The sequence below is a fragment of the Vicugna pacos genome, chromosome 15 (genome assembly GCF_048564905.1).
Source record: "Vicugna pacos chromosome 15, VicPac4, whole genome shotgun sequence".
Lineage (NCBI taxonomy): Eukaryota > Metazoa > Chordata > Mammalia > Artiodactyla > Camelidae > Vicugna > Vicugna pacos.
Genome location: NC_133001.1, coordinates 44689016 through 44712128, shown reverse-complemented (window position 1 = coordinate 44712128; position 23113 = coordinate 44689016). Strand labels below are relative to the sequence as shown.

Genomic DNA, 23113 nt, shown 5'->3' with positions numbered 1-23113 from the left:
ATGAACCACAACATTTTGAGCAAGGGGGTCTTAATAGTAATTTTGGACAACCTCGTTAATATTACAGATAAGAAGACTAAGGCCAGGCAAATTTTAGTAATTTCCATGGGTTACATGGTGTCTTTATTTGGGTAAGAACTCAGGTATTTGGCTCCCAGTCTTCTTTATGAGAGTCACTTTTTATATTTGAAAGTTATTACAAAGTGATTTAAAATTTTAAGAATTTTACTAAGATTTTGAGTAATGTATAAGTTAGGAGGAATGGTGTATTTTTGTTTTTTGGTCAAAAAATGACTTCGAATATTGTAATATTATAATTAATCAGGAATTAATTAAGGCTGGCTGCTGTCTCAAAAAGTACAAAAGTGCGTGAAGAGAAATGTCTGTTGTTCTTGTATGGCCCTCATTCAGGGTCAGTAAATATTTACCCAGTACTGTCTCCGAGACACACTGTACCCAGGTACTGTGCCTTCTCTACATGCTACATTTTATGAAGGAGGAAAGAAGGCTCAGGGAAGTTAAATGGCTGGTGTAAGATTGCACAGCTTGGAGGTATTAGGGATGACATTTAAGTACAGGTCTTCTGACCTGAAATCACAAGCATACCTCTAAATTGGCTTCTTTCCAAGCATGTTGGCCACACTTGGCCACGTTGTAGCCCTGAATTACTTTCTGGACTCCTCTCAGTTGTCTACATGTGCAGGAGAGACTCTTGCAGTCTTCATTGCTTTCTGATGGTCCAGGAGCCATATATACTAGTTACTTAATGAAAGTATCACTTTAAGATTTTCATGCTGTTTCTAATCTCACCTTTGTACTTTAGTAATGTTGATTCTTTGGTACTTCTGTCTGGGTTAAATTTATCTTTGAATGATTGGTTTGGATTCTTAACAATAAAATTCTGCCTCTCAAGTTTTGTTTGTATTTAAGTAGCTAAAGCTTAGGGTATTTTTTTCATGTGGAATAAATTGCTTGGTCATTCTCTGTGTTTCCACTTATATTTTAAATGGTTGATCTTACTCTGATAGCAATAATATGTTACATCTTACATTTAGTTTGCCTATGTGGTTGAAATATTTACATACTTCTATTATCAAGCATGGATTTGATTGTTTAACAGTAGAAGATATTCTGTTGTGAGTATGTGTGTGTATATATACAGATATCACACCGTATTTGACCAGACAGTTGAAGGATGAAATGTCTTTGCCTTTTGAAAGCACCTGTATATGTAATACTGGCTTTCCTTTGCTGAATTTGTTTGGAGGAAACCAGGGAAAAGACATTTGTTCTGCAGAGTCTTAAGTCTTACTAGCCTCTCCATTCCACATGGTACAGGAAGTCTGTAATCGAATTTCTAAGTAGCCACTCATTCATTCAACACATAGTTACATGAGTACCTACTTTGTTCAAGGTGCTGTGTTGTTAAAAGATAGGGAAGTTAAATGGTAAGATATAGATCCTGTTCTTAAAGAGATTATGACCTCAGAGGGGTGATAAGATGAGCACACAAATACCTATATTACTAATTAAATGTGATGAGTACTATGAGAGGTACTGAAATAGTACTTTGAGGATTCAGGAAAGGGAGCAAATATTTTCACTTGAGAGGGATCAGGATGGGTTTTGTGGAGGGCTTGGTGGTGGACAGGAACGTTGAAGGCAGGGGATGATTTTTGTATGAGTAACGGGGAGGGGAGCAGTATATTCAGGAAGATTAAATAGCAAAGATGAAAGGACAGAAAAGTTTGGGGTTATTTTGGGAGTAATGAAGAGGGGAAAGTGCAATGAGGAGTGTGGCACCAGCCAAGGAGGGGGAGGGAACCAGATGTTCTAGGTGCAGTTGTAAGATATTGAAGGATTTTAATGGAGCAAGGTGGCAGGGAACAGTGAAGTATGTGGAACTAGATGAAAGTGAGAAGTGCCAGTTTTCCAAATTTATGTGGATCTTTTTTTGGCAGGTTTTACACCCCAAATTTTATATTTTCATAGTTTTTGAAATGATTCCATATGTAAGGCTTACCACACTGGGAACTTACTCATTTTTATGTATATTTGAGAACAGACTTTTTTTTTTTTTCGATAGGAGTTAGTACAAAATCTTTTTTTACTGGCTTATACTTTTTTTTTTTTTTTAAGCTGTAGCAGTTTCTTTAAACAGTGTGTTATCATTTGGTGCTCTTAAGATGATGCAGCGGACTTGTTTTTCAAGTGTAAAAATGTCATCTCCTTACATAAATACATGTCACTGTAAGTTAGATTGGTCATGCAAGTTGAAAGCCCCTGGCTCTCAGTATAGTTCATGATTTATTTACTGATTTATTTATGTCCTGTAATGTTCCAAAAAGGATTTAAGGGAGGATATGTCATGAAGAGTCTTGGACCTTGTTCCAGCCCTATTATTTGACTGAACTGCTGGCCAGCATGACACTGAGGGAACAGTGTTGAAGACAACTGGTGTCACAGAATGTGCTGCAGTTGTGTCTTTTGCCAAACTGGTAATACTTCAGAGATGGATACAGTGTAATTAGAGTACATTTAAAGATAACTCATTTAAACTTTGGTAGCATGCAAGGGAATTTGGTTGGTATGCACTAATCGGAGAGCTTTGACTCTTGGGAACCCAGGCACATTTAGAGCAGTAGTCTCTACAGTAGAGTTTACATAAAATTATCTGGAAAATGGGAGAAATATTAGAGATCTTTTAAGGAAGTTTATTTACTTTCAATCTGCTATGATATTTTATAGTTTATAGGGGTCTGAATAATTGGATTTTTAGGCTTGTTATTTTAAATAGTAGACTCTTAAAATTTTTTGGAGGGGAAGGAATTTGGTCAGTTGGTTGGTCTGTCTATCATCTATCTATCTATCTATCTATCTATCTATCTATCTATTTTAATGGAGGTACTGGAGATTGAACCCAGGACCTGGTGCTAAGCACACACTCTATCACTGAGCTACACCCTCCCCGACCTTAAGTAGTAGACTCTTAATACACCTTATATTGCAGTAGGGAATCACCATGCAGATCTTTTGTAAAATATTTCATGTAGGTTGACTGGTTATCTTAAGGCAAAGGACTTAAGAATTGTCTAATTTAAAGACAACTTATTAATTTTTCTTTTGCAAAACACAGATGTCCCAGATTTGCTGGCATTTTCTCTGACAAGTATCTGTGAGTAGTGTACTACCTAGCAGCTATTTATGAAAAATAAACCCACTTAATTTGTTCTTTCAGGAAACAAAACTCAGTGTTATTGAAAATGAATATTTGGAACTATTGCTATCATTATTGGATTTAATTGCTAAAAACGATGTGTGTTAACTTTAAGAATGTTTTTATATTAACACTTGAACTTGGAAACAATATTTTTAACCTGTATGAAAACCTTGTAAAAGACGTACTTCAGTGGTTTTAGTCCATCTACTGAAAATATAAAAAAGGCAATACTATATGATTAGTTAGTAAGAACAACTGATTGTCATTGGGAAATATGGAAATGCACTGTCAATTTCACTGAAAACCTTTGCATAAATGGTGAATGGGATTGAAAATTGAATATTGTGTTTTATTTAGTGTAGCTAGTGATGCAGTTCTTCCCTTTGGTTTTACTCATCTTTGTGAAGTATGTTTTTGACTATGATAACCATTAAAACCAAGTAAAACAGTTACTTGTAAAAATGAATTGAGTTTAGAATCAGACTTTTGAGTTGCTTTATTACAAAATGTGAGAGCAAAATTAAAAATCAATAATGTTCAGTCACATTACTCTCACCAAAAATAGTGGTAGTATTAATAACTATTAGGAAGAACACAAAGCTGTGTCATCAATAGGTAAATTAAATGTTTAAAAATTGCTTATTTTATTATAGTAAATGTCATTCTTTTAAACTTCCATTTTTTGTATGCTTTATAAGGCACATGCTTTATTGGTCTAGTGTGCAGTGTGTATAAATTGTAAATAAATACACATATATGGCTTCCTATTCAAAACTTTTTAACTATGGGGTATATGATAAAAATAATTAACCACCGTTTTATAACAAGGGTTTTTAATTAAGAACTCTTGGAGTTTATGGAATAAGAGTCTCTAGATAGGCTTGGGGGAGTGTCTGTGAACACTCTGAAATTATGTATATGCAAAATTCTATGATTCTGTGTATTTCTCTGGGGAGAGAGTCTATAGCTTTAACAAATTCCCAAAAGGGTCCATGACCTCCCCAAAGGTTGAGAACCTCTTTTGTTAAGGAGCAGGACCTCAATAACTCCATTCATCCAGTCTTACCCTCTTGCCAAATTGAATGGATATATCTGATGTCATTACTCAGGCCTGCAGTATGACTGGATTTGCAGTCTGTTTTTCCATTTTGCAATAGATGTGATTGCAGTGCCTTTGGCCTTTACAGATGTTTGAGCTCCTGTCTGTTGCACAACTACCTGGCCTTCATCACTTGGCTGCTTTCATGTATCATTTCCCACCTCTGTCCCCTCAAATCCCAATTAAAAAAGTGGACCTTTCATATGAATGTCGAGATGGAAATGCATATACATATAGAAGAGCCCAGTATCAATTCAGCTATAGGGAGACCCTGCTGGGTAGGCTGGAATTCACAGTTGCTGTGGTGTTAACCTCTTTCTATAAACTGAATCTCATCTTTCTAGAGTCCTTGAGGTCTGATTTGACATGTGTTACAAACACTTTCCAAGTTCTACCAGCTCTTTATATATGTTCCTTTTCTCCTCACTGTCATTATTCTAATGTAAGCCTAATGTTTGCGATAGTATCCAATGGTCTCTCTGTCCCCAGTGAGTTCCTGCTTCAGTCTGTCCTAAATTTTGTTTGGGAATGATCATCCTAATTTTTATGTTCATTGTCTTACTTTGCTTAAAAACCTTCAGTGGCTCCTCATTACTGTCAAGATAAAGTTCCCTAGCCTGGCATTTAAAGCTTTCCAGTGTCTGGCACCAACTTGCTTTTCTGGTCTCATTTTCCGCTAGTTTCCCCCAGCAAACTATTCAAAGTAAAATTGTCGGTTACTGTCCCCTAACCATCCCTTAGGCTTCTCTGTCTCCCCTTTATATATTTCTTTCCTTGGACTGTGCTCCCTTATCCTAGTCTATATCTCTAGAAATTCTACCTATCCTTTAAAGCTCAACTCAGATTCCATCTTGTTTGTTAAGTGTTCAGACTATAAAATTTGAACATAGTTCCTTCTATGAACTCTTAATATTTATTTTTCTTATTATTCGTTTGACACTTTATATTGCCTTGGACTGTGTGAAATTTTTTGTTTTCATGTGTCCTATCTCCCAAATTAGGATATGAGAACAGCAGAGGATCATGTTTTGTATTCTGTCCTCTGCCATGTCTTATGCATGTAGATATTAAAGTATTTCATGTCATGTTGATTAAATCATAATAGTACTTATTAAATTCTTATTCATGTACTTAGAGAAATAGGTCCTTTTTTTGTATGTGTGCCTGGAATACTCATGCATAATATCTAGGGATTCTCTCTGCTGTTTTCAGGGTATTTGGGAATTTGAATTGGAAATCAAGTATTGCTTGGGAGCATGTAGTCCTGCATCATAAGAAGTTGACTGTTAAGGGCTATGTTCAGAAGTCTGGGGTAGCCTGGTGAATCATTGTTGTCTAGTGTAGTGCTCCATTTGCCATGGATAGCAGAAATCTTCGTGTCCCTTTGTCTCTTTACTTAGGCATGCTGGAGACACAAATTCCTAATGTTTTGAGGAGGACTACAATTCTGTTTTAATTTTCAATTCTTTCTTCTTAATAAAAAATAAGGTTTTATTGAGTACTTGTTTGAATGGTTAATAGGGGGCACCATGATGTTATTATATTTTAGGATTTCTGCCCTTCAAGGAGATTATCCCTATAGGGAGTCTCATTTGCTTTCAGTCGTGCATGAATTGATGATGGGAATATACAACTAACTAGCTTACTTAGTTGCTAACTGAGATATGTGGAAGCTACTCTAGCAGTTACTATTTTTAGCAGTCACTTGAAATTTATGTACTATCATATATACTTGTTTTTGTTTTGATAGGTGTCCTTTCCCACCAACCACATTGTAGATTGTAGAATGTAGAGGCCATTTATTTTACGAGTTATGTGCCAGTTCTACAGCGTTTTCATAGTTCTTCACCCACAGTATACATACATAAGTGTGTTACTGATGATGTCAGGAGCATGGTCTGGGTAGGCTTCCTGGGGGAAGTGGAATTTCAGTTCGACATGCTTCTAGCATTGTCTCATTGAATATGAAAAAAGGGTTCTGTGTTTAAAATGGGACTGTATATATGTTTGGTGCATTATCTGAACACAGAGCCTCTTTGGTTACTGTGCCTTTGGTCCTAAAGTGATTCATATCACTTCCTCATATAGCACATTGGCCAAAAGTAGTCACAGGGCTTACCTTAAAATCCTGGTATTAATCTCTCTGAAGAAAGAAATGTGGGCAAGAAATGAATATTTGGTCAGCAGTAAATGTTTTTGCCTCCCTATGGCAGAATTAGCTTTCTTCAGAGAGATTAATACCAGAATTGGTAGGCTCTGCTTGGAATCACTGAAGTAAAGAAAAATTGTGTTTGTGTGTCAGTCTAAGTGGGAATTTTATCATTAAATTTACTTGTGAAAAGAACTTGTAGTATTGAATGATAGCCCTCAAGACTATTAAAGGAGAAATTTTACTAATGTCTCTACTTTAGGGGTAGTTATGACCTATTTTAGTTTAGATGATTTTCTACCATCTTTAGACTAGGCATTTGAAACAGGTGTAAGGGATTATTTGGCTTCAGTAAAACTGATCTGGAATTTTTCTACATATACTGTTAAGATTATATACTGAGGAAAGTGAGGGAGGGTTTAAAGAGCTTTCAGATACTATTGGAGGCCATTTACTGTCTGGAGATTACATAAAATATCTTCTTATAGACCCTGAAGGTTTTTTCCCTCTCTCTTCTTTCCCTCAATCAACAAAGTATTGCTAAGTAATTAAAATCTGTTTTCTCAATTTTTACTTTGTATTTTAATGCTTGGTTTGATAAGGACTGTTGAGTAGTGGTTAAAATATTGGCCAAGTACGCAGGACTAAGAAGCCCAGATCCTTATTTATTCATGAGGCTTATTTTTCTCCCAGTTTAATTCTAAAGTCGTCAACCCTGAAATTTTTAGACCTTGGGCTTTCTTTCTAATTTCATTCCAAATACTGATTGCATTTCAAATAAGAAATTCAAAAGAATGGGAGTAAATACATAGAGTTAAAAGGTGAAAGTCTCCGTAATGAATTTTATGGTAGCTGTTAATTTAGGCTGTTTAGTATTCCCTCCTTCCCCCGTTTTCAGGTAGCAGTATCACCTCTTGGCCTATAGGCGTGTCACCTAGGCTTGGTCTGTCATAATGCTCCATTTCTTTGGACACAGTGATTGCTTCAGGATGGCCATATGACCAGAGCAGGTTCAGATCCCTTCCTCGAGATTGAAAAACAGATGTTGGATGAGGGACAGACTCATTCCTTCGGATTTGCTAAGCTGCGATAGAGGGTGCCTGGCCAAGTGAAGGAAGCCGATGTATCATAGGAAAGAATGAGGCCAACATACAGAGTGAAGCAGAGCTGACAGACAGACTCTCTGTCACACACAGACACACTCACGAATGTACAATCACACACATTCTCACACGCTCGCATGTGTGAGCATGGGGAGTCATTGGAGCCTCTGGATCCACTGGAACTTTAAAGTAGATCCACTCCTGTTTCCCAGTTAAATGAGCCACTCAGTTGCCTAACTTGCTTGTGCTAGTTTCAGTTGGATTTCTGCCTCTTGGAACTGAAAGAGTCCTGACCAATTCAGACTCTTGTTAGCAGCTATCCTTCTCTTTCTCTCCCATTGATACCCACAGGATCATACTTTTTGAGTTATTATAGACTTTTAAAAACTTAGTATCATGGGAATCTTTCTATGTTAGGATATGAAGGAGCCATTTTATCTTTGCATAAAATGCTGTATAGCATTACATTAGATGTATATTCTGTAATTTATTTAACCATCTCTCGTGATGGATGTTTAGAAAATGGTCATAGTTTTTTGCGGTTCCAAGCTATGTTTTGGTAAACATCTTTGTTTGTACTTGTTTTTGTACATAAATGAGAACATGAGGAATTAATGGTTATGCACATCAAAAAACTGATGTCCTTTCAAAATGTTACTCCAAAGGCTATATCAGTTTACTCTTTCACCAAGAGTATATGATAGTTGCTGCTTTCCCCTACCTTTATTACCTCTGGATATTATCAATCATTTCTATTTTGGGCCTGAGGGGTGAAATGGTATAGCAGCATTGTTGTAATTGGAAGTTCTCTTACTATTGATAAAGTTGATCATATTATCAAATGTTTGTCATATATTGGATTCTTTCCCCTAAGGCTCTCTTCATATTTTTTCACTTTCCTTTGGGGCTGTTTGTCTTTTTCAGTTGACTCCTAGCCATAATATGCTTATGATGTAGTTGTTTTTACACTAACTAGGGGTGGCCTTGGTAGACAGCTGACACTGCTACTTAGCTATTTCAAAAAGAACTCATATCATGTATGTATATAGATATCTTTATCGATATCTTTGAGTATTTAATTGGTTTATACCTAGTAACTTTATCTGCCCAGTTAATTTGTTTAGCTCGGGGTACATGTCTCAGTTGGATGATCTATGGGTGCATAATTGAGGTAATTTTATGGCTGAGATAAAAGTTGAGAAATTCTTAGTCATAGAATTTTCCAGGTTTAAATCATTGTGACAACATAGAATTTTGGAACTTAATTAACCATTGGTGCTGAATCAGAACCACTTCCAGAAGAAGATTTTGGCCTATAAGAAGATATTTTTTGGGCTTGCCCCCATAGAGAGGTGGGTCTGCTGCATACTTAGATGTCTTTAGTGGTTAGGTTCCTTAATTTTCATAAGAGCATATTAACCTGACTGTGCACTTAATTTTCTATGAAAGTGTATAGTTTACCTATAATTGGCAATGTAGAATAGCTTCACTCCAACTGTACATTCACTTAAATCACTGCCCAATTCTTATAAAAAACCTAGTAGTCAGAAACAGCACCCTTTGAGAATTGCTTAAATAATACACATTCAATCCATTGCTTTAGAAACAATCAGTTTTTACTTGGATCAAGCCAGAATACCAGAGAACTACATATATTGATTGCATTGTTTTAGGCTGAGGTAGAATTACTCTTACAGAATTGTTATTTGGTATAATGCAATCAAACTTTATCAAGGGCCATTAAAACCAACAGCTTTATAAAATTTACTATTCCTTTTATTGTAGAATTCTTGTGAGGATATTTATCTCCTTTATCTCAGTGCCCTTGTTGATGTTGTAACTACTGCTACTATTATTACTATTAGCTACTGATCTGGAGCACTAGGACTGAACATAAGATGAGCTTTCACCCAAAGGGAGACAACATTATAGATGAGGGGTGATGTAAGATTAAGACTCTGGAGCCAGATTTCCTGGGCTTAAATTCTGGCTCTGCTACTCCCTAGTTGTGTGTTATTTAACCTCTTGGCACCTCAGTTTTCTTATCTATAAAATGGGGATAGTAATTGTATCTATCTACTGGCACAAATACTGATGTATAGATCTATGGAACAGGATAGAAAGCCCAGAAATAAACCCATATACTTATGGTCAATTAATCTATGACTAAAGAGGCAAGAATATACAATGGGGAAAAGACTTCAGTAAGTGGTGATGGGAAAACTGGACAGCTACATGCAAAAGAATGAAATTAGAACATTCTCTAATACTATATACAAAAATTACCCCAAATGGATTAAGCAGCTAAATATAAGGCCAGATACTCTAAAACTCCTAGAGGAAAACATAGGCAAAACACTTTTTCACATCAATTCCAACAATATTTTTTTGAATCTGTCTCCTATAGTAATGGAAATAAAAATAGAAATAAACAAATGGGGCCTAATTAAACTTAAAAGCTTTTGCACTGCAAAGGAAGCCATGAACAAAATGAAAAGACACCCTATTGAATGGGAGAAGATACTTGCAAACAATGATACTGACAAGGGATTAATTTTCAAAATACACAGACAACTTGTATATCTTATTATCAAAAAAACAAACAACCCAATAAAAAAATGGGCATAATACCTAAACAGACATTTCTCCAAAGAAGACATACAGATGGCCAAGAGGCACATGAAAAGATGCTCAATATCACTAATTATCAGAGAAATGCAAATCAAAACTACAATGAGGTATCACCTTATACTGGTCAGAATGGCTGTTACTAAAAGTTTACAAATAATAAATTTTGGGGAGGGTGTAGAGAAAAAAGAACCCTCCTACATTGTTGGTAGAAATGAAAATTGGTGTAGCCACTATGGAGAACTATGGAGGTTCCTTAAAAAACTAAAGATGGTGGGGGAGGGCATAGCTCAGTGGTAGAGCATTTGCTTAGCATGCACAAGGTCCTGGATTCAGCCCCCAGTACCTCCATTAAAATAAATAGATAGATAGATCGATCGATCGAAACCCCCACCAAAAAAAAACCAAACTAGAAATAGAGTTACCAAATGATCCAGTAATCCCACTCGTATGATGTTTCTCTCTAGCTCAGCCAGATGTGCAGCCCTTCCCTTGCAACTGTATTGGACTTGTGGCATCTAGTTTGGGTGGTATAAACTTACCTCTCTGACTTTATCTTACTTTCCTCCTTCATTTTTGGCTCCATTTTTGTTGCTTCTTTTTATTTCTAATGCACTCTTCGAGTTGTCTCAAATCTTTTTTACAATAATACAGAAATAAAAATAATTTTCGTTACAGCATGTGCCCATGTTGAAATTTCAAATTAATTTTCATTTAATTTTTCTTAAGCTGATTGTTCCTTGATGACAAGGAGGTGCTATAATTTTCATTAAGATAGCTCAAATCACATCATAGGATGAGTTACTTCTGGGAAGTTTCCTGTTGACAGCTAGTCCTGTTGATGGTGTGGGCTTTCTTTTAAGCTTCAATTACAAAAGTGTTCCTTCCTGACTTTTCTTGTTTGTTTTTTCCCTTGACCTTTGCTCCAGCCTTCTCTTGTAGATTTGGCGATGGGGTTGGAGAGGGGGTGGTGAAGATCACTTTAAGAACTTGTAAACCTGTAGTGTTTAAAAATACTCTTCAAAATGAGACTTTTATCATAGCTATGGCATAGGCAGAGTAAACGCTACATGTGTTGTTATTCCCTTTCTTTTAAAAAGCAGAATGACAGTTTATTGATTTACAAGAGAAAAAAGGAAATGTCCCAAAGCCTAAAATATTCCCATGTATTTTGGTTATGTCACTAACATATTTTCTTTCCGAAGCAGAGATGTACAGGGGGGCTGATGTTACTGCCTTTTTTGGGGGGAGGGGAATTTTTTTTGACATTAAGATAGATTGAAATGTCTTTTTAGTCTTTTTTTTAATTTGTAGATTCCTTCTCTCTCTTTTTTTTCCGTTTAAATTGTCTTTTGAAGAACGTTGGTGACTTTTTCAGTAGAATTTCTTACAGTCTGGATTTCTGTTTAGTTTAACATGTTTCTCTACCCTCTGTATATCCTATAAATTGGTAATTTGATGTAGAAGCTTGATTAAGGTTTAATGGCAGGGGGCAAGATGACTTTATAAATGGTATAATGAGACGCATAATAATGTTGAGGTGTGTTTTTGTAGTGTTATCAGCTGTGAGTATTGCTACTGGCTTTTGATTCTTAAAATCCTAAAGTGATCACCATGGTGTCTAGGTGAGAAAGGGGAAGCATTGCGTAGAAATTGTGGCACTACTCTGTACAGATAGGCCTCCTGGTGATCATCTGAGAATGAAGCAGTGTTGTGTAGATTCAAACAAGACCTCGGTTTCAATCTTGGCTTCCTTGTTTAGGAGCTATTTGATCTTGCAGAGTTAACAAGAGCAACAACAATAGCAGCAGCTACTATTCACTTAGTGCTTATTTTACACCAGGTTCTGTGAGAAGTGCTTTATACTTTATATACTTTGTGTAATCTGATCCTCATAACAACCCTGTAAGCCAGGTATCTTTATTTTGCAGGTCACACTGCTGAGAAGTAATGAAGTAGGGATTCAAGCCCTGTGTGACTCAAATCTTGTACTTAGTTGCTTTGTTCTCCGGTATCTGTAAAATGGGGTATAAATATAGCTGCCTTATCTATCTTGTAGGGTTGATGAGATATTGTGTGTGGAGGTATCTTGAAAAATATTATAGATGTTAACATGAGAAATGTACTGAGCTGACAATACACAAGGAAAGGTGGATGAGTGGAGGCCTTTGCCTTTGGCTAAGTGATAGTGAGAAGTTTGGATGGAAAGAACTCTCTGGTCATTTTCTAACTTCTGTTTCCATTATTGTGGCTGTTGACATGTGAGAGAGTTTCCTTCTCTTGTTAAAATTGACAGTGATAGAGATTTTATATGTGGTAAATGTCATATGCCAGAGATCGCTTATGAGTCTCTGGGTGAGTCGTGATGTCTTAGTTTTACTCCATGGCCCATGTATATAGGCTTAGTACAGATATTTTTAACTCAGAGAGCAAGAGTACAGTCACAGTTCTTTTCCTAAAAGGATAAATATTTATTGGAAGTAGGGGAGGCATTAACTGAATTTGTAATGTTATTTTTCTTTAGTTGGATAGTGTGTTATATATGTTAAAATTATTTTAAAAATACCTCTTTTGTATGTCTAAAGAATTGTGTAATTAGTAAAGCCAATAAAGTGATGAACACTAATATTTGCATGTATAATTGACTAAGAAGTTAAATAGGTGTGAAGTTAGTACCTTTAGGTCTAACTTTCAGTAATTTGTTAGCAATTACAATGAATTGGTAATGAGTACTTGGAGAACTGTGTTAAGAAGAGATCTATAGCCATTTCTAGCTCTGTGGCAGAGGGTGCTGTGATTGATGACTGATGTCTGCCTGAACCAGACATGCAGACTGATGGAATATGTGCTTTGTTTTTGCTAAACCTTGGTAATGTGTTTATCAGAAATCCCCAGGCCTTGACCTGAACGTATTTTCTTGGTACTCTGCTTCTTGCAGTTCTTCTGTTACTTTGGGAATGATATTGCCATACTAGATGTATTGTGGTGAAATAGCTAGGATTTCATTGTGATAGTCCCAAGAAAGATTTCCCATTTACTATTATTTATTATTATTTTTTGAAATATAATTCACATACCATAAAGTTTACCTATTTAAAGTATATAATGCAGTGGCTTGTAGTATATTTACAAAGTTATGCAGCTATCATCACTAACACCAGACTTTTTCATTACCTCCCCTCCACACCAAAAAAAACCCCCCAAAAAACCCAGCATGAAATCATATATGTGATTTTTGGTGTCTGGCTTCTTTTCATGTTGCATAATGTTTTCGAGTAATTCATATTGTAGCATGTATTAGTACTCCATTTTTAATGGCCAAATAATATTGAATTGTATGGATATACCACATTTTGTTTATCTGTTCAGCTGTTGATGAGTATTTGAGTTATTTACCCTTTTTGACTTATGAATTATGCTGCAATTACTTTCATGTACAAGTTTTTGAATGGACATATATTTTCCTTTTTTTTGGTTGTATACCTGAGTGGAGTTGCTGGGTCATTGGTCACTCGGTGTTTAACCTTTTGAGGAACTGTAAAACTGGTTTCCAAAGTGGCTACATCATTTACATTCCTACAAGCATTGTATGAGGGTTCTGATTCTTCGTCATCCTTGCAAATACTTGTTATTATGTGACTTTTTGATTCTAGCCATCCTAGTATGTGTGAAGTGGCATCTCACTGTAATTTTGATTTGCATTTCCCTAATGACTAAGATGTTGAGCATCTTTTCATGTACTTAATGGCCATTTGTACATCTTTCTTAGAGAAACAGCTACTCACATTTTTTGCCCATTTTAAAATTTGGTTATTTGTCTTTTTATTATTAAATTTTAAGATTTCTTTATATAATAGTCCTCCTTACCATATTTTGCTTTCAGTGGTATCAGTTACCTTCAATCAACCATGGTCTGAAAATAGTAAATGAAAAATTCCAAAAATAAACAATTTATAAGTTTTCAATTGCACACTATAATGAAATCTCATGCTGTCCCACTCTGTCCTGCCCAGGACATGCTTGAATCATTTGGCCAGCATATCCCACCCATTAGTCACTTAGTAGCTGTCTCAATTATCAGATTCACTTGTGGTACAGTAGTGCTTGTGTTTAAGTAATCCTTATTTTACTTAATAGTGGCCCCAATGTGCAAGAGTAGTGATGCTGGCAATTTGGATATGCCAAAGAAAAGCTGTAAGTGCTTCAAGTGAAAATGTGAAAGTTCTTCACCTAATAAGGAAAGAAAAAAAAATCTTATGCTGAGGTTGTGAAGATCTATGGTAAGAACAAGTCTTCTATCCGTGAAGCTGTGAAGAAGGAGAAAGAAATTCTTGCTAGTTTTGCTGTCACACCTCAGACTGCAAAAGTTACAGCCACAGTGCATGATAAATGCTTAGTTAAGGCATCACACTTGTACAATAAGATATTTTGAGAGAGAGAGACCACATTCACGTAACTCTTATTCTAGTATACTGTTATAATTGTTCTATTTTATTATTATTTTATTAATCTCTTATTATTAATCTCTCATTCTGCCTAATTTATAAATTAAATTTGTCATAGGTATGTACGCATAGGAAAGAACATAGTATATATAGGGTTTGGTATTGTCTGTGATATAACTAGGGGTCTTGGAATATATCCCCTTCAGTTAAAGGGGACTGCTGTATATTCGGGATACAAGACCCATATTACATAAATGATTTGCAAATATATTCTCCTATCATGTGGATTATAGTTTCTCTTTCTTGATGGTGTACTTTGAGGCATAAAAGTTTTTGGTGAAGTCCAGTTTATCTGCTTTTTCATCCCTTATGCTTTTGTGTCATAGCTAAGAAATTCTTGCCTAATCCAAGGTTATGAAAATGTATGCCTATTTTTTCTAAGAGTTTTTATAATTTTAGCACTTACATTTAGGTCTTTGATCCATTTTGAGTTAATTTTTCTGTATGGTATGATGTTGGTCCCAGTTCTTTTTACAGTAAGGATAAAGCTCATTATCTTCTATATATACATACCAGCCAAATCTTCTGATTCACCTCACTTGATAATATTTTAATTAGTATATAATTTTCTGCCACTTCATTTGTTTCACCTCTGACTCCCTGCTAATGAGTATTTTGTCTTAAATGGAGGTTTTTTTTTTTTTTAAAACCAAAGCCTTATTAACCTTTGTACTTACAGAATGTGAGAATTAGGAGGAAGTTTATTGATCATTTAGTCCATCCTCTTATGAGAGTAGAGCCCTCAGCATCTGTGACAGAAAGGGTTTCAGTTTCTTCTTGGACACTTTCAGAGCTGGTTAGTTCACAGGTGTGTTGTTCTACAGTGCAGTAGTTACATTAGGAAGTCTTACCTAATCAAAAGTAATTTTATAATAAAAATGTTTCAGAGGGAAAAGGTAGTTAGGGGCTTGAGTTTATCACTATTTTAATGAGTTATTTTTCCTGTAGCAATTTAAGTTATAAGGAGTTGATGATTACATCATTTAAGGACTGAAAGTTTCTGTCACCTCAGAATTCATGTGTTAAAGCCATAACCCTCATTGTAATGGTATTTAGAAGGTGGGGTCTTTTGGTCATGAGGGTAGACTCCTTACAATGGAATTAGTGTCCTTACAAGAAGAGACCGGAAAGTTTGCCTCCCCACCACCAGCATGTGAGGATACAGCAAGAAGGCAGATGCCTGTGAACCAGAAAGAAGGCCCCTCATGAGATACCAGATCTGCTGGAACCTTGATCTTGGCCTTCCCAGCCTTCAGAACTGTGAGGAATAAATGCTTGTTTAAGCCGGTCTGCCCATGGTATTTTGTTATAGCAGCCTGAGCTGACTATGCACATCATAATCCACAGTATTTTATAATTAAATGAGTGTTATGTCCACCAGCACAGTAGAAGAAATGCTTGTATTCCTAAAGCAATTCAGTTCAGCTGTAAAAAGCTCTGATGGTTGGAATGTTAATTCTTTTATTCAGCTGAAATTTTGCCCTTGGTAACAACTCCACATTTTATCAATGTCCTCTTAAACTTGGAGTCTAAAATTAAACTCAGTACTTTGTTTACCTACATAGTAGTACGAAGTATGGTCGGCTGGTAATTTTGGCTTTTGTTTTTCCTTTTCATATACCCTAAAATTAAGCTGTTTTTGGTAGCCATATCCTCTTTGGGTCTCATAGTGAGCTTCTGATCAAGTAAGACCCCCTTTTAACAAGAGTTACTAAGCTGCATGTACCATTCCATTGAAACACGAGTTGCTATAAAAGTTGCTTTACAGCTACAGATTATGTGGGCTTTTCTCTATGACTTATTGGCTGTATGACCTTAGCCAAGTCACCCAGTTTCTTTGACCTCAATTTTTTTTACTCTGCCAAATGGGAATAATACCTCCATTTTGTGGTGTTGTTGGGGGTATAATTAGATGATTTGTGCATATGGCTCTTACACTTCCAGATGGAAATAGGTCTTGTGAAAACAGTCTTTTGTCACAGGTGCTTCTTTGCTGGCTTTACTTAACTGTTGGTCAGATATTAACTGTTTGTTAAATAGTGTCCACCCAGTTCAGATCTCTTTATATCTTGAATTGATAAGAAATATTTCAAATATGTAGAAAAGAATAAAGAATAGGAAAATTTTATGTACCATCCAACTTAATTGGAGCTTAATATTTTTCTGTATTTGCTTCAGATTTTTTTAAAAGACGTAAAACACTGTGCAGTTGAACCCTCTCCTCTGTACACCCTTCTCTTTCCCTTTTCTCTTCCTCTCCATTACCCAGAGATAAACAGTATGCTGAATATATTTGTTTCCATAAATAATGTAATTGTTTTCTGTTTTTAAACTTTAGATACACACTACACTGCAATACACTCTTGCAATATGCTTTTTTTTCCTAAACATTTTTCTATTGTATGACTACACCATAGTTTATTTACCCGTTCTCCTTTGGGTGAGTATTAGGTAGTTTTCAGGGTTTTTTTATTATTAGACAATGCTGCAATGAATATTTCTGAACATGCTTCTTGCGAATGTGTATGAGTTTCTATAGAAAGCATGTAGGGTGTGTGTATGTGTGTATGGGAGTATGTATGTTTGCATAGGATTGGAATCACTGGTTGAATAGTGTATGGCTCTTCAACTTTGAAGAATAATTTGACATTACTTAATAAAGTATACTGATTTAGATATTACTTGTTAGAGTGTGAGGGTTTTACTTTTCCCACATTTCCTCCACCAAGCTTTACCATTATCTGAAATGGAATTCATCTGGTTCTAGATGGTGAGCAGTTACTGGTTTTAGCAATTTCTCTGGCCAACTCTAGAAGTGCTTGGTATGTGTTAGGAACATTTATACATACTGTCAAATGAACAGGCTCCTGGAACTGTGTTGCTCAGGATCAGTGACTGACTTATTTTTATAAGGCCACCTGTAATTCATTTAACTAGTTTAGCTGAAAAATTAAAAATTTTAATTGTTAAGCAATAAAACAGTCACATAAGCATTGGTCTTCATTATTTGTATTTTATTTGATTAAACTCTACATGGAGCAAGTAAAGTAAGCAAGACTAGTCTCTGGCATGTGATTTAAAATGAATAATATTAACAGACTAATAAAATTAGGATATTACATAATAAAATATAGATATAAATAGTTAAAATTTTTATGGCTTAAGATTTTGATGTTGAAATACCTGGTCACTTAATACAAAGTAAATATGGTTAAATGTAGTATAAGAGTGTCAGATGAATCTGCAGAGTAGTTATATTAACTATCCACAGTTTAAAAGCAGAGATGGTGTGGGTTCATTGGATTAAAAAGCAAGTGTGCAAACCCAAAGTAAGAGTGTTTATCACATCTTGACCCTTGCTTGAACTCTGGGCATCAGAATAAGTTATAGCTGATGTTATAGTTAAATTAGATTTAACTAATTTAAATCTAATTTAGCATTGAGAAAAAGCTTATCTTTTATTTTGAAAAAGTTAGTATTAAAAACATGTTTCCTGTTAAGTTTCTAAATTATTGAATGTGGATTTAGGAATAATTTATTTTGAGGACATTTATTTTGACATCTTTTGTTAAATTTATTTCTCCTTTGGTATTTTGAGAGATTAGAGGTGATTCAAGCTATATTACTTGGAAGAAGGCTGTCTTGCTGTCTTAGTTTCTTGCTTGCTTGTTTTCCCTTATGTTATGAAAGGAGAATGGAATATTGTAGAAAATAGGGGAAATATTAAAAAGTAGAAGAGAGAAAAAAAAGCACAGGGCACGTAAAACAAGCAAGTAACTAACCATACATATATAGTCCTATCCCTAGACAAAAGCTGTGAATATTTTGGTGGACTTAGGAAAGTTATGATCTGGATTTATAATTTTATTCAGAATTTTGGGGTGTTATTTCCAAAGCAAATAAATATTCTTTAATTCATTGGATCAGGAGTTCAAAACAAGAAAACAAACAACAGAGACCTTTGGCGAATCTCTTTCAAGAAAGAAGTTAGTATTCTTAGTTTTTAGTTCTGTTACTGAGGAATAGCTGCAGCAGCTCAGCCAGCGGGTAATCAGTCACTCTCTGAGCTGCTTGAGTGTGACCTCCTGTGTGCCAGCTTGGTGGTGAACAGGCTGAGCTTTGCTCTGCATGTTATAAAGGCACAAGTGACATGGACCCTGATCTATGAAATATATTTTTCCCTTTATGACTATGAATAGGTTTTGCCTTTCTTTAATTGAAGGGGACCAAAGACAAAAGTTCATTAAGCTGTAAATGCAAATAATTATATGGCACTGTTGTTAATTGAGCCAGACTAATGGCCATGGCCACCCTTATGAAATGATAGTAATAATTATATTGGTAGGGATGGACTTAAAAAAAAAAAAACAAATTTGGCCTAACTCCCTTTCTTAGTCTGATAATCTGACCTTTTTCTCTCTTCTCTAACTCGTTAGTGTCATCTTCTTCCTATTTGTTGAATGAATGACCAAAAGCTGGGACTGACTACAAATCTCATGTTTTTTTTTTTTAAACTTTATTTTATTGGGTTATAGTCATTTTACAATGTTGTGTCAAATTCCAGTGAAATCTCATGTTCTTTTTTTTTCACTGTGCCTTTAGATCTCCAAAAAAATTTTTTAAACATTTTTTTAATTGAGTTATAGTCATTTTACAATGTTGTGTCAAATTCCAGTGAAATCTCATGTTCTTAATTACTGTGATATACAGGCTCTCTAACATTTATTACTGAGTTTTCGTAATGACTTAGTTTTAATAATTATGATTCAGTAACTGTATACTACTTCATCTAGTGGTGCTATAATTATTTAAACCATTTCTCATCATTTAATTTATTTCTGAAGGATGGAATAATTCATTCAGCATACATTTAGCAGCCTTTATTTAGTATGAGACTTTGTGTGCCAGCATCATAAAGATGAAGAAAATATGGACCTTGTCCTCAGGTAATTCTCAGACTATAGTGGCAGTAGATATATCAACAATTATTATATTGGTATCTGATAAGGGCACATACTAGAGGCATTTTGAAGGTACAGAGAGAGTATACCAGATGTAGTATCCAATTCTGTGGGAGCTCAAAATTGGCTTCTGAATGGGGATAGTGTAGAAATTGGAGGAGGAAGGACACCTGAATAAGATGCAGCAATCAAAATGTACATCGAGGGATGGTTTTGGCCAGATACTAAAGTGGATTGGAAGAGTGCTAAAGATTGTCATGGATGAAAAGTGTGAAGTAAAACTTTTATCATTAGCAATATAATAATTTTCTCTAGTAATTTTTAATCTAACACATTGTTGGAGTAAGATTCTTACTTTTAAAGACCTGAAAGGGGTAACACATTTACCTTGTATTTGTCTTAAAATACGTAGTACTCATACTCTTAGGAGAGCGTAGGATTGAGTATGTAGAATTCCTTTAAACTATAAACAGTGAGTATAATAAAGTAATGGTTGTAGAAGTGAACACTTTTAGTGCTTATTATACACCAGGCACTTTAAACATTTTACACATGTTATTCAGAATAATATATTTTACCTTCAGTTATATGTATGGTTAAGTCATGATTCTCTGTAGGTAGATTATTTGCATTTGAATTATTCATTTATTCCAAAAGGTATCTTCATTGACTGTGTCCTTCCATCTTCCCCTTGGTATCCTTCTTCGAGTTGTTGTTTTTTTTTTTCAACTGAAGTATTATTGACTTACAATGTTGTGTTCTGGTGTATAGCATATTGATTCACTTAAACATATATATTCTTTATCATTGTAAGTTATTTTAATTGAATATTGTTCCCTGTGCTATACAGTAGAAACTTGTTGTTTATTTATTTTATGTATAGTAGTTAGTATCTGCAAATCCCAAACTCCTAATTTATCATGTCTCCCTGTTCCCCCTGGTAACTGTAAGTTTGTTTTCTATGTCTATGAGTCTATTTCTGTTTTAGTCTGTGTCTTGGCTATTGTAAATAATGCTGCTATGAACATTGGGATGCATGTATCTTTTCAAATTAGAGTTTCCTATAGATATATGGTCAGGAATGGGATTGCTGGATCATATGGTAAATCTGTTTTCAGTTTTTTAAGGAATCTCCATACTGTTTTCTATAGTGGCTACACCAAATTACATTCCCACCAACAGTGGAGGAGAGTTCCCTCTTTTCCATACCCTCGCCAGCATTTATTATTTGTGGACTTTTTAATATGGCCATTTTGACCTATGTGAGGTGATAACTCACTGTGGTTTTAATTTACATTTCCTTGATAATTAGCGATATTGAGCATCTTTTCACGTGCCTGATGGCCATCTGTATGTCTTCATTGGAGAAATGTCCATTTAGGTTTTCTGCCCATTTTTTGATTGGGTTGTTTGTTTTTTGTTATTGAGTTGTATAAGTTGTTGGTATATTCTGGAAATTAATCCCTTGTCAGTTGCATTGTTTGCAGATATTTTCTCCCATTCCATAGGCTGCCCTTTCATTTTATTCATTTTGTCCTTTGTGTGCAAAAGCTCATTAGTTTAATTAGGTCCCATTTATTTATTTTTGCTTTTATTTCTATTACCTTGGTAGACTGACCTAGGAGAACGTTGCTAAGATTTGTATCAGAGAACGTTTTACCTATGTTTTCTTAGATTTATGGTATCCTGTCTTATGTTTAACTCTTTAAGCCATTTTGAGTTTATTTTTGTGTATGGTGTGAGGGAGTGTTCTAACTTCATTGATACACTTGTGGCTATGCAGCTTACCCAACACCACTTGCTGAAAAGACTGTCTTTTCTCTATTGTATATTCTTGCATCTTTTGTCGAAGATTAATTGACCATAGGCCTGTGGGTTTATTTCTGGGCTCTCTATTCTGTTCCACTGATCCATATGTCTGCTTTTATGCCAATACCATGCTGTTTTTATTACTGTAACTCTGTAGTATTTTATGAAGTCTGGGAGGGTTATGCCTCTAGCTTTGTTTCTTTTTATTCAGAATTGCTTTTGCTGTTCTGGGTCTTTTGTGATTCCATATACATTTTAGGATTATTTGTTCTAGTTCTGTGGAAAAGTGCCCTGGATAATATGTTAGGGATCACATTAAATCTGTGTATTGCTTTGGGTAGTATGGCCATTTTAACAATAATAATTCTTCTAATCCGAGAGCATGGGATATCTTTTTATTTTTAAAAATCATCTTTAATTTCCTTTATCAGTGTTTTATAGTTCTCATTTTATAAGTGTTTCGCCTCCTGGTCAGGTTTATTCCTAAGTATTTTTTTTTTGATGCAATTTTAAAAGGGACTGTTTTATTACTCTCTGTTTTTCTGATTTTCATTGTTATTGTAAAGAAATGCAACTGATTTCTGTATGTTAATCTTGTATTCTGCTACCTTACTGAATTTGTTTATCAGCTGTAGTAGTTTTTGTGTGGAGTCTTTAGGGTTTTCTATACATAGTGTATCATCTGCATATAGTGACAGTTTTACCTCTTCTGTTCAAATTTGCATCCCTTTTATTTCTTTTTCTTGTCTGATTGCTATGGCTAGGACTTCCAATACTGTGTTGAACAGAAGTGGTGAGAGTGGGCATCCTTTTCTTGTTCCAGGTTTTAGCAATAAGGCTTTCAACTTTTTACTGTTAAGTATTATGTTGGATGTGGGTTTGTCACGGATATATGTTCTCTCTGTACCCACTTTGATCAGTGTTTTTATCATGAATGGATGTTGAATTTTATCAGATGCTTTTTCTACATCTATTGAGATGATCATGTGGTTTTTGTCCTTTCTTTTGTTGATGCAGTGTGTCACATTTATTGATTTGCGTATATTGAACCATCCTCATAACCCTGAGATGAATTCAACTTGATTGTAGTGTATGATCTTTTTTATGTGTTGTTGGATTTGGTTTGCTAGTATTTTGTTGAGAATTTTGCACCTCTGTTCATCAAATTTCCAGTTGTTTTTATGGCACCAGACTAGCTTTTAAAAAGTAAAATCATTTATACCTATTTTTTAAAGCTATTAAAAGATTGATTTTGTATTTCTACCTTATTTGTTGATATTTGATGGGTTATGATGAGAGAATGAATATCATGTAAGCCTGAGAAAAGTATATAGACTCATTTTCCTCAGTCTTAGAATCTTCTTACTACTTCTTAATATTTCATATATCTATTTAAGGTTTTTTTCCAGTTCATTTTTAATCATCTATACAAGTACCAATGGAAAACATTTTCCCCAGTCCTATTTATTGTCAAAGACTCTCTTCTCCCTGTAAACAATGGATACAATTCTTGGAAACCATAGGCTTTTAAAGGATTTGAAGGCTCAGAACTAGAGCAAGGAAAAAAGTTATGCAACAGAATACAATTATGGGAGCTGATTTCAGACAAGGCTTATGATGGACTTTACAGAAGAATATC

The 23113-nt window shown here is 35.0% G+C and overlaps 1 protein-coding gene across 9 annotated transcripts in view; it reads left to right on the top strand.

Annotated features, from left to right (window-relative positions):
- Positions 1-23113, top strand: part of NCOA1 (nuclear receptor coactivator 1) — a 212411-nt gene that overhangs the window by 5459 nt on the left and 183839 nt on the right. The window contains exon 1 of one of the 9 annotated variants that reach the window (XM_072938133.1): positions 8867-8923. The exons of 7 other annotated variants lie outside the window; for them this stretch is intronic. The gene's annotated coding sequence lies outside the window, so the exon portion shown is untranslated. Of the gene's footprint in view, positions 1-8866; positions 8924-19630; positions 19651-23113 lie in introns of those variants that run through there. One more of the 9 variants, XM_072938134.1, reaches the window with a different exon arrangement.